Genomic DNA, 12079 nt, shown 5'->3' on the forward strand with positions numbered 1-12079 from the left:
AAAGAAAATAAAAAGAAAAAAATGATTGCTTTTGTGCAGGGAAATTGATACTTTCAACTTTTTTTCAAAAATATATTTTTTGAAATTTTTAATTTCGAAAAAAATTGATACTTTCAACTTTTCCTCAAAAATTCACTTTTGAAAACTTGTTTCTAAGGAAAATTGATACTTTGAGCTTTTTCTCAAAAATCCATTTTTGAAAACTTATTTTTAAGGAAAATTGATACTTTCAACTTTTCCTCAAAAATATTTTTTTGAATTTTATTTAAAGAAAATAAAATAATAAAATAAAAATAAAAATAAAGAAAAGTAAAATAAAAATAAAATAAAAATAAAAATAAAAGAATATTAAACAATTCTAATATAATAATAATAATAATAATAATAAAATAAAATAAAAAAGTAAAATAAAAAATAAAAATAAAATAAAAATAAAAATAAAAGAATATTAAACAATAATAATAATAATAATAAAATAAAAAAAAACTTGGGAACGGCTCGGCTTCGCTGCTCGGCTCGATTCGGCTTGAAAAAGAAAAACGGCTTGGAGACGTGACTTGGGGGTGTCGGCTCGACTCGGCTAACTGCTCGGAGACGCGGGTTGCACGTGGGTTGAAAGCAGGTTGACGCTCGGGTTAGGTCGGATCTTGGCAAAACGCACGGATCCTCTAGGTTACTAACGCAGAAACGAAATCATTTTGGGGAGGGTATATAAGGCTGAAGGTCAGTTTTTTTCTCAAAATCCCTTCTCATCTTCTCTCTCTTCCCTTCTTTTCCTCTCCCCTTTCTCTAAACCTCGAAGAATTTCGGTTGAATGCCCACCAAATTCTAAAAATTTTCACCAAAATCTGGGTCTTTCGCCAGAAGTTCGTCAGAAAATTGATCGGTTTCTGGAAATGGTTGTCGAAAACAAGGAAGTTGACCGAAAAATTCAAACTTGGTCAGAATAGTCACCAAAAAATTTAATCTTCGACGAAAAATTCAATCGAAATCTGAAAATTTTCCAGAAATTTTCAGAAAAAATTCGTAAAAAATTCTCCAAAAATTCCTACCGATTCTTAGAGCTATTCTAAACGCACCAAAACCTTTTTAGCTTTTAAATCTTCTTTGTGTCTGCCTTTTTTCTCTCAGCCAGTATCTCTTTTTTTCTATGTGTTTTCTTTTGTTCTTCCAGCACCTATTTATAGGGATTGATCAGAAGAGTTTCTGATCAATCCTAACTCTTTCTGGGATTTAGATTCAATATTTGAATCCAATTCCAACTCTACCAATTTCTACATCACAGCCAAATTCAGTCCAATTTTTTTTATCCTAATCTTAACTGAAAATTAATCAAAATAAAAAGATAAATATATTAATAGATAACAAAAAAAATAATTAGATAAATAAAAGAAATAGATAAATAATAATAATAAAAAATAAAAGCAGATAAATAATAAAAATATTAATAAATAAAAATAATAATAAGAAAATAAAAATAAAAATATATATATTAAATAATGAAAATAAAAATAAAAGCCTATTGGGGCTAGCTAATTAGATCCTAAACTGGGTCCAATGGGCTTAGACCCAAATCCTATTAGAATAGGCCTAATGGACTTGGGTCCAGACTAAATAGGGTGTCTACAGACATATTCAAGAATTTAGATAAAGGAAAAGTGATAGAATGAGGTCTTAGCTTACAAGAGCAATCGTAGAACATATTGGATTATTTATACCTCGAGGGTTCGAGCTTTATCAAACCCAAACTTCTCAAGGGGCCAAGGTACAAATTCCTACTCTTGGGAGGATATACATACACTTAGCCAGGAATGACATTCATACTCATTTTAAGATAGTTTCAAAATTTTGCTAATTCGATCTTTATAAAGAAACCATTTGTGCTAATCTTAATCCCTAATTTGGATGATCCCAAAGAAAAAGAAAAGTTTAGAATGAAAGCATTTGAGATAATAGAGGATACAAGTTACTAATAGAAGATGAAATTGTTAGAAGAAATGAAGGATACAAGTTCCCAATAGAAGATGAAATTATTAGAAGAAAGATTTAGAGCTATAGAAGGAATGAATTTTTATAGTTCTATGGACATGGCAAAGCTTTTTTTAGTTCTGGATATGATCATTTCACTTAAATTTAAGGTCTTTGAGTTTTAAAAATATGATGGTATAAAATACCAGATGAGTCATGTTGCTATGTATTGTCATAAGATGATCGCACATACCTATGATGGAAAGCTATTAATGCATATATTTCAAGATAATCTTATAGGTTTTGTAACTAGATAGTATGTTCAACTAGATATAACTCTTATCCATTCTTGAAAAGAGCTTATGAGGGCATTCATTTCTCAATATCGGTATATTATAGATCTAGCTCTAAATTATTTTCTCTGCAAAGCATGGAAAAGCAATTAACTAAGAGCTTTAAGGAATACATGCAAAGGTGGAAAGAAGTGGCTGAATAAGTACAACCTCTTCTCACAGAGAAAGAAACTATTGTTCTATTTGTTAAAACCCTAAAAGCTTTATATTATGAAAGAATGAATGGGAATGTGGCCAAGAACTTTGCAAACATGGTGATTTCAGTCAAGATCAATGAAAATGCCATAAAGAATGGTAAGCTTTATGTAGGAGAGACAATTGGTGCAAAAAAATGTAGAGCGCTTAAAAAGAAAGAAAGTGAAGCCAAAGCAGTGAATTATGTTGGGTAACAGATTAGAAGTTTTACATTATACCCTTACCGATATACCAAACCTCCAAATCCACCCTTTTTTCAGTCATTCTTTCAAACATATACTTATATGTACAACCACCAAACTACACTTATTGCTAGACCATAATGGAGATAAACTAAGGTAGTGGCTTGAAAGCACCTAAAAATAATTAAGAGAAAGCCTTTTTTAACCATATCCCCATGATATACACATACTTATTTCCTCAACTCATGAAAAATCATTTGCTAGCTCTTGTTTATCTTAAACCATTGAAAACTCCATATCCCAAATAGTATAATTCCAATGCACATTGTGATTATCATTACGAAAATGTAGGCCATTCTACAAAAAATTACATCTCTTTGAAGGTTAATCAAAGTCAAATTATTAAAATTTGATGCCAACAAGCGAGGAACTCCAAATATTAGTGGAAATCCTCTATCAAACCAAACTAAAATAGTAATAAATGCTTTGATTGATGGCCAAACATGTAATGTTAAAAGAAGGATAGATGAAGTCAAAACTGTAATGGCTAGAGTGTTTGAAGCTTTGGTTAAAGCATATGTTGGGACTAGTAAAACCTTACAATTGTCATGAGATGATTGACTTAGCCAACAATTACAATTGCAACAATAGTGCTTTAGGGCATTCAATTGAGAATTGTGATCAATTTTGTCGAAAGGTGCAAAAGTTTATGGACATGGGTCAGATAGAATTGTATGACAAAAAAAAGATTTTAACTAAGGCTAAGGTGTCTACCATTGATATGCCATCCAAAGTTGTGTATAGACTTGTGACCATTTATTACGATGAGAAGCTAACTCTAATGCTAAAAAAACCTATCACCCAACCAGCTGTCACTGTTAACATTCCTAGCCCTTTTTTATATTAAAACGATAAGGTAGTTTCATGGAAATATGATTGTTATATCATGGTCAATCTAGATACCACAAACATAATGGGTGTAGGGGGTATGGCCCAAAGTGAGTGATGTTATACTTCGAAAATACTTGAGAAAGCTAGGAAAGAGAAAGAAAAAGTCAAAAAGGAAGAAGAAAATCAGAGCTGCTATATGGTAGTCTCTGATAAGGAATACCAAAAGCTAATCTCTGAAAATATAACTTATAAATTTTTTAAGTTGATAAAGCATAATGAGTATAGCATGGTGGAATAATTGAATAAAATGTTAGCTAGAATTTCACTATTGTCACTTTTGCTAAGTTTAGAATCTCACCATAATGTTTTATTGAAGATATTAAATTAGGCATATGTCCCATAATGTATTTGTTGAGTATGTGGAACATTTTATTGGTAATTTGATGGTCTCGAACTACATATCTTTTGTTGATGATGAGATTTCTCTAGAGGGTCAAGAAAACACCAAGGCTCTTGATATTATTATTAAGTGCAATAGTCACACTGTGGCTAAGTTCCTAATTGGCAATAGCTCTTAAATTAATGTTATGCCTATGACTATGTTGGTAAGATTACCTATTGATGTATCTTACATGAAGCCTAGTCATATAGTTGTTTGAACCTTCGATAGAACTTGATGAAAAGTGCTAAGGGATGTAAAGATACCATTTTAAATTGGTCCTTGCACTTTTAATGTAAAATTTGAAGTTATGAATATCTGACCTTCGTATAGTTGTTTATTAGGTAGGCCATGGATTTATATGGTAGCTACTGTTTCATCTTTACTACATTAGAAAATTAAATTCATTATTGATGGTAAACTTGTACGTATAGCAAAAGAAGAAGATTTACCAATGCTAGTTACATGGCTGAAGGATCCATATTATATTCACCAATTTGTTTACAACTACTGAGATGGTCATCAAGTAGTTTATTGTAATGGAATGGCAACCAAAGACTAGACTTGGAAAAAATCTACAAGGGATCATGAATTCACTAGTAATATATGATAAGAAAGATAGATTCAGCTTAGGGTATAAACCAACAAGAGGATATAGAATAAAAATGATGAATGAAAAGAAAAAAAAAGAGGATGGCTAATCTCAAGGATATAAACCAAGTCAGAATCAATGGTTCTCCCCTACCTCTATAATTTTTTTCGATCAAGAGGATGTACTTGTTCATATTCACTTGAAACCCTAGATGTAGAATTTTTAAAATTTTTTCTAAGCTGGCCATTCAGATGGTGGATGATAAAAAAAAGAAGAGCCAGATGAAGATATGTTCATGCATCATTGTCCTTTAGATTTCAGCTAAATAATTGAAAAGTCATAAAGCTGCCCATTATCTTTGAAACTTTTGAAAAGTAATATGTTATGAATTGTTAAGTCCCTAATTGCTCATTCTACAAGCATTAAAAGATCTATTATGTTTAGTTTATTTATATTTGTCATTTTAATAAAAGACTTGAAAAATGCATTTGCATTTCTTTTATTATTTTCATTTTCATTCATTGTTTTTTTTTTTTATTTTCACTCTTTTCATTTTCTTGCCATAACATTATTGTGTGCCAATGTTCTCTTTATCTCACTTATTTGCAAGTTCTTAAAAAATGAATATGAAGATAATCATGACAATAATTTTGGATTCAATTTTGAAATCTAATTCATGTTGACAAATTTGATAATGAAAAAGATTTAGATGATTACATTTTACCTCTTGATTTGTTGGGATTAATAGAGCATGAAAATAAACCAATTGAGCCTTATAAGGAAATTACCAAATTAGTGAATTTGGTAGATGATGAAAATAAAAAGAGGTTAATGTTGGTACATCCTTTCTACCAATAGACAAGCAAAAGCTAGAAGAACTACTTCAAGAATATATGGATGTGTTCGCATGATTTAATCAAGATATGCCAGTATTCAAAACTAATATTGTAGAACATAAATTACTTTTGAAACCTGAATGCAAGCCGATACAATAAAAATTAAGATGCATGAAATCAAAAATGTTGCTAAAAAATTAAAGAGAAATGAAGAAATAGTTCGATGCTAAATTTTTAGAGGTGGAAAAATATCCTAAATGGTTAGCTAGCATAGTGCTAGTTCCAAAAAAAGATAAAAATGTTAGAATATGTGTCGATTATTGAGATCTAAATAAGGCAAGTCCTAAGGATAATTTTTTTTTGTCCCATATTGATACCTTAGTAGATAACATTGCTTGGCATTCCACGTTTTCCTTTATGGATGGCTTTTCAAGATATAATTAGATAAAAAAGGCTCAAAATGATATGGAGAAACAACTTTTGCAACCATATGGAGCACATTCTGTTACAAGGTCATGTTTTTTGAATTGAAAAATATTGGTGCTACTTATCAAAAAGCAATGATAACTTTCTTTTATGACATGATGCATAAAGAGATTGAAGCATATATGGATGATATGATTGTAAAGTCTACTAAAAGAGAAGATCATGTAATCAATCTCAAAAAGTTGTTTGATATGTTAAGAAAGTTTAGCTCAAATTGACTCTTACCTAATATACTTTTGGTGTTAAATCGAAAAAGCTATTAGGCTTTGTGGCCAGTGAAAGAGGAATTGAAGTGGATTCAGACAAGATATGCTTCATTCAAAAATTATCCCCTTATCATACCCCAAAAGAAGAGCAAGGTTTTCTAAAAAGATTAAACTATATTACTCATTTCATTTTTTAGCTCACCTATAAATGCGATCCCATTTTCAAGCTTTTTCAAAAACATGATTTAGGAGAATGGAATAATAAGTGTTAATAAGCTTTTGATAAAGTCAAAGAGTATCTATCAAATCCACCTGTGTTGATACTGCAAGTTTCTAGAAGGTATTTAATTTTGTATTGAATAGCATATAAGAATTCAATGAAATATGTACTAGGGCAAAGAAATGAAACCAATAAGAAAGAACAAGCAATTTACTGCTTAAGTAAGAAGTTCACTAATTATAAGTCTAAGTATTCACCATTTGAGAAGATATGTTGTGCACTGGCCTAAAAAACTCAAAGGCTCAGGTAATACATGCTTTATCACACTACTTGACTTATAGTAAAGTTAGATCAGATTAAGTATATCTTCGAGAAGCCTTAATTGACAAGGAAGATAGCAAGATGAAAAGTTATACTTTTTAGAATATGATATTGTATGTTTTCAAAATATGATATTGCATGCTTTAAGAATATGATATTATGTATATAACTCAAAAAGCAATTAAAAAAAGTGTAATAACTAAGTTTCTTACTGATCGTATGACTGAAGGTTATGAACTAATGAAACTTGATTTTTTTGATAAAGATGTGATGGTTGTTTCTCAAGTTGAGGAAGGAAAACTATTGAAAAATCTTGGAAGATGTATTTTGATAGAATGACAAATGCTCTAGGTCATCGTTTTGGTGCAATCTTGATATCTCTTAGTGGACACTATAATTCCATCACAACTAGATTGAATTTTAATTACACAAATAATATGATTGAAAATAAGGCTTGTGATATAGGTTTGCAAGTAACAATTAAAAAAGAAGATTAACGTGTTGGATGTTTTTGGAGATTTAGCCCTAATAATATATCAGTTACGAAGAAAGTAGAAAATGAAAGATTTAAAGTTGATTCGTTACCATGAGTAAATCTTTAATTTGGTCAAACAATTTGAGAAAATCCAATTTGAGCATCTGCCTCTAGAGGAAAACTAGATTGTTGATGCTCTAGCTATTTTATCTATAATGATCAAGATATATGTAAATACTTAGATCCAACCTATCAAATTGAATGTGAAATATGCACCAACACATTGTTCAGGTATTGAAAAAGAAATTGATGGGAAGGCATGGTATCATGATATTTTGTTATACATTAAGAGTCAACAATACTTGGAGCATGTAACAAAAAATGATAAAAGGATTATTAAAAGGCTGTCAATGGGTTTCTTTCTTGATGGAGATATCCTTTATAAAAGAAGTCAAGATCAAATACTTTTAAGATGTGTGGTTGTGACTGAACAAAAAAGATTCTGAAAAATTACATGACAAGACTTGTGAGGCATATGCAAATGGTCATATGATGGCTAAATAAATTATGAATACTGGCTATTATTGGTTGAAAATGGAGAGTCATCATATTGATTATGCTAAAAGATGTCACTGATTATGCTAAAAGATGTAATAAGTGCCAGACTTATGCTAATACATTCTTCTATTTGTTTGCATGTTTCGGTACCTTCATAGCCATTCTCCATGTGAGACATAGCTGTCATCAGTCCAATCACTTCAAAAGTTTCAAATGGGCATAAATTCATCTTTGTAATAATTGATTTTTTCATGAAATGGGTTAAAGCTGCATTGTATGCTAACACGACTTGATTAGTGGTGTGTAAGTTCATAAAGGAGATAATATGTAGATATGGGCTTTCAAAAATGATTATTTCTCACAATGCAAAAAACTTGAACAATAAAATGATGAATGAAGTATGCACTTAGTTTAAGATCTATTATCATAATTTTGCACCATATCGTTCAAAGATAAATAAGGTAATAAAAGTTACGAATAAGTATATTAAAAGAATCATAGACAATATAACTGATACTTACAAAGATTGGCATAAAAAATTACCTTTTGCTTTGCATGCTTAGAAAACATAGGTCTAGACATCTATTGGAGCCACCCCATTTTAGTTGGTTTATGAACGAAAGTTGTATTGCTAGTTGAAGTGGAAATTCACTCATTAAAAGTTCTAAAATAAGCTAAACTAGAAAAAGTAGAGTGGGTCCCAAATAGCTATATATAGTTAAACCTCATTGAAGAGAAGAGACTTATAGGGACTTTGTCATGGTTAATTGTATTAGAAGGAAAATAATGAATACACATGATAAAAAAATCCACCCTTTTTACTTTCAAAAAAAGAGACTCAATTATGAAAAGAATCTTTCTAAATTAACATAACAAGCAAAGAAAATGGACACCAAATTAGAAAGGTCCATACGTTGTGCAGAAAGCTTTTTAAGGTAAGGCACTAATTTTGACAAAAATAGATGAAAATGATTTACCTAATATGATAAACTTAGATGCAGTGAAAAGATACTTTGCTTAAAAAAGGGAAAAAATTAAATAAAAAAAGAAAAAATGGGATATATCTAACTTGAAAACCTAAAAAGGCAGTTTAGTTAAAAATGAGAAGTAGCATTATGCATGACTTCATAACACAAGGGCAAGTGTGACTTGATAAACTTTGAAGGATCAAGAATGTCATCTGGTTGAGTTTAGGAAAAATAATCCAAGAATGATTGGTTCATGATTGTCTTGTTATCATTCTTTGGGTATTTTTGTTCCACATAAAACCTAATTTTTTTTCCTTCTATTATATTGTTACTGTTTGATGAAATGTGTTTTTTCTTATTGAAAAACAAAAAAATTAATACATATATATTCCTCTATTTCATTTGTCATCTTTGTCCATCTTATACATAAATAGAATAAATGTATGGTTGCATTTTGTTTATTTTTAAATTAAAATGATGATAAATAAATAACCAATAAGATGAAGGCTCATTGTATTACTTTAAAAGTTGATAAGGGTAGGTAAAAAAGTTGACAATAAAACCATGACAAGACACTGATATTGTAAAGTAAAAAAAATGCAAATGATTGGATGTTAATGCCGTGATTGGCCTCTGGTGATTGTAAAGAAGTTTATGAAGTAGAATAGAAAAAGGCAAAAGATTTTGTGAACCTTTTACCACATTGGAAATGAACAATTTAAGTACATTTCATGCATTGCATTTAGAGCATTTGGTGTATGCATCTATGAAAGACTAAGGTTACAAATTGTTGCGAACTTGGCTAAAAGACAAGGATTTTTCCTTCCCTAATTAGAGAAACAAGATTTTGATCATTGTTTAAGGACAATGATCAAAGATAAGACTTTAATCCTTAAATGAAAAGATTTTTTTAGAAATAAGATTTCAGTGAGAGTAAGAAAGATTTCAAGAAAGATGATGAATTGTGGTAGTAGTTTTTAAAGTTGTCATGCCTTTGATTAGAGGAGCATTTTCGAATGGGATTTTAAAGTTTCAATGTATATGATTATAGGAGCTCTTTCCAAATGAAAATTTTAAAATTGTCAAGCCTTTGTTTAAAAGAGCATTTTAAGATAAGATTTTAAAGTCATAGAGCCTTTATTAAGGGAGTTTTCATTTCAATTTATTTTTAATGTTGTATAGCCTCTGATGAGGGTAGTTTTCATTTCAATTTATTTTTAAAGTAGTGGAGCATCTGATAAGAGGAGTTTTCATTTTAATTTATTTTCAAAATTTATGGAGCTTATGGAATTCTTATCTTAATTTATTTTTGTCTCAATTTATTTTTAAAAGTTGTGGAGCCTCTAGTTAGAGGACTTTTCTTTTTAATTTATTTTTAAAGTCGTGATGCCTCAAATGAGAGGAGTTTTCATTTCAATTTATTTTTAAAATTGTGAAGCCTTTGATGAGAAGGGTTTTCATTTCAATTAATTTTTAAAGTTGTGGAGTTTTTGATGTGAGGAGTTTTTGTTTCAATTTATTTTTAAAAACTTATAGAACCTCTGGTTAGAGGAACTTTCGTGGCTAGCCTTTACGTTAATCATGTTAGTGATCAAAATTGCTTAAGAAAAAAGAGGAATGGTGATAAATTCAACTTAACAAAATTGTTGTCTCTTATCTTCACCTTATTCTTGATTCTTAACAATGTGCAAAGAGAGATAGTTATAGACAACAAATTTTGTCTAAATTTATTTGCTAAGCAATTTTCATTTCACTCAAATCTATTCGGTTTAGGTCAGTTCGAACATTACAATTGATTATTGTCCTAATAAATCTTTTAGGTTTATTTGGCCACTAAATGGACCAAATTGTAGTTAAATCCAAACAATTCTAAATGATTCGGGCTTGAAATCCCATTGTCCAAGTTATTTGGGCTTGAGAGCCTAATGAAACTTTTGAGCTCAAAAACATTTTCTCATTTTCATTTTCATTTTCAATTTTAATTTTAATTTTAATTTTAATTTCAATTTCTTTTTTATTATTATTCTATTTTATTTTAATTTCATTTTAAAAATAAATACAAAATAAATTTGTCAAAAGTCAAAAAAATAGGTAGAGAGTTTAAATAACTAAATTCAAGCTATATATAGCTAAATTCAATATGCCAGTTGCCCATATCTTGTCATGCCAAATTTTGCAATAGAAATCACGATGCCTAAAAGTCTTTGGTGGTGGCTTAAATTTTTTGCCTCAATCCTAAAAAATCTAGGATTTGAACTCCAGATAACTCTTAAAATAGAGCCTAAATCACATACACAAAGGGGGATCTTTTGGAAAGGAGAAAACTAAGCAACTAAGAAACTATGCCAAAACCCACTACCATAACCAATGAAACTCCTAAGCACCATTTTGACTTCCCAGTACCAAATCCCATTACCAAAAAACCAAAAAAAAAAAAAAAAAAACCCTATACTAACTTAAACCTACCACAAGCCAAGTAAGATAAAAAAGCAAAACTAAAAAATTCCTCATCCTCTTTCGAAAAGCAGTAGTGTTGGAAAAGTAAAAAAAGCCAAATAAAAAAATAAAAGAAATTTACAAAAACAAAATTGAGATTTTATTTTAGGATGTTTTAAGCAGATTTAAAGCTTTAAACTTGGGGAGAAGGAAGATAGGGATGAATGGCAAAAACATATTATGAAGAGGTTGTGCTTGGAACGATGGAGATTGGTGTTTTGGTGAGTTTTGGCCAAGCTTTTGAGGTTAGATCCAAGATTTTAATGGACTTTTTTAGAAGTTTGGACCTTAAAGCAAAGATCAAGAGGTCGAAAGGAGCATTTCTGGAAATTTTAGAATTTTTTCAATGATGACCATTAGTGGTTGACGACAGTGGCCTAGTACAGATTTTGGGTTTTTCCAACATAATGGTATGTTTAGAGGGAGAGTCTCATTTATTAAAAAGAGAGAGGATTAAGGGAAATGAAATAAAAAAAATTATTTTTATAAAAAAACAACTTTGTTTGGGGAAGATCCATGCTCCGACCCACGACATGACTCGAGATCTGCACAATTGACCTACCTACTTGCTAGCCAATTGGTCTGAGCTAAGTTGAACTGGTCTAAACCATGTCTTGCATTGCTCGAATCGCTTAACTAGACTGCTTGTTGAATCAGACTAAATCATTGTAGTGAACTACTGACTGTATATTGTTGATTGGTGCTAACTCATATCGATTAGTGTTGACTTCGACATTGACTCATCATTGACAGGTGAAAATATGGTATTTTTATTTTTTTTTTAATTTCTCTTCATTTTGTTATTTTTTTATTTTTGTATAATGTTTTTATATTATTCGTTTTATTTTCATGAATTTTCCAATTTACAATTTAAGATATTTTTAAAAAATAAT

At 29.9% G+C, this 12079-nt stretch overlaps 1 pseudogene; it reads right to left on the reverse strand.

Moving 5' to 3' along the window:
* LOC111303967 (bZIP transcription factor 29-like) overlaps nucleotides 1–12079 on the reverse strand; it is a 92451-nt pseudogene that overhangs the window by 14094 nt on the left and 66278 nt on the right.

Source organism: Durio zibethinus, chromosome 13, assembly GCF_047325235.1.
Source record: "Durio zibethinus cultivar Kanyao isolate XHJ-2024 chromosome 13, ASM4732523v1, whole genome shotgun sequence".
NCBI classification, from domain to species: domain Eukaryota; kingdom Viridiplantae; phylum Streptophyta; class Magnoliopsida; order Malvales; family Malvaceae; genus Durio; species Durio zibethinus.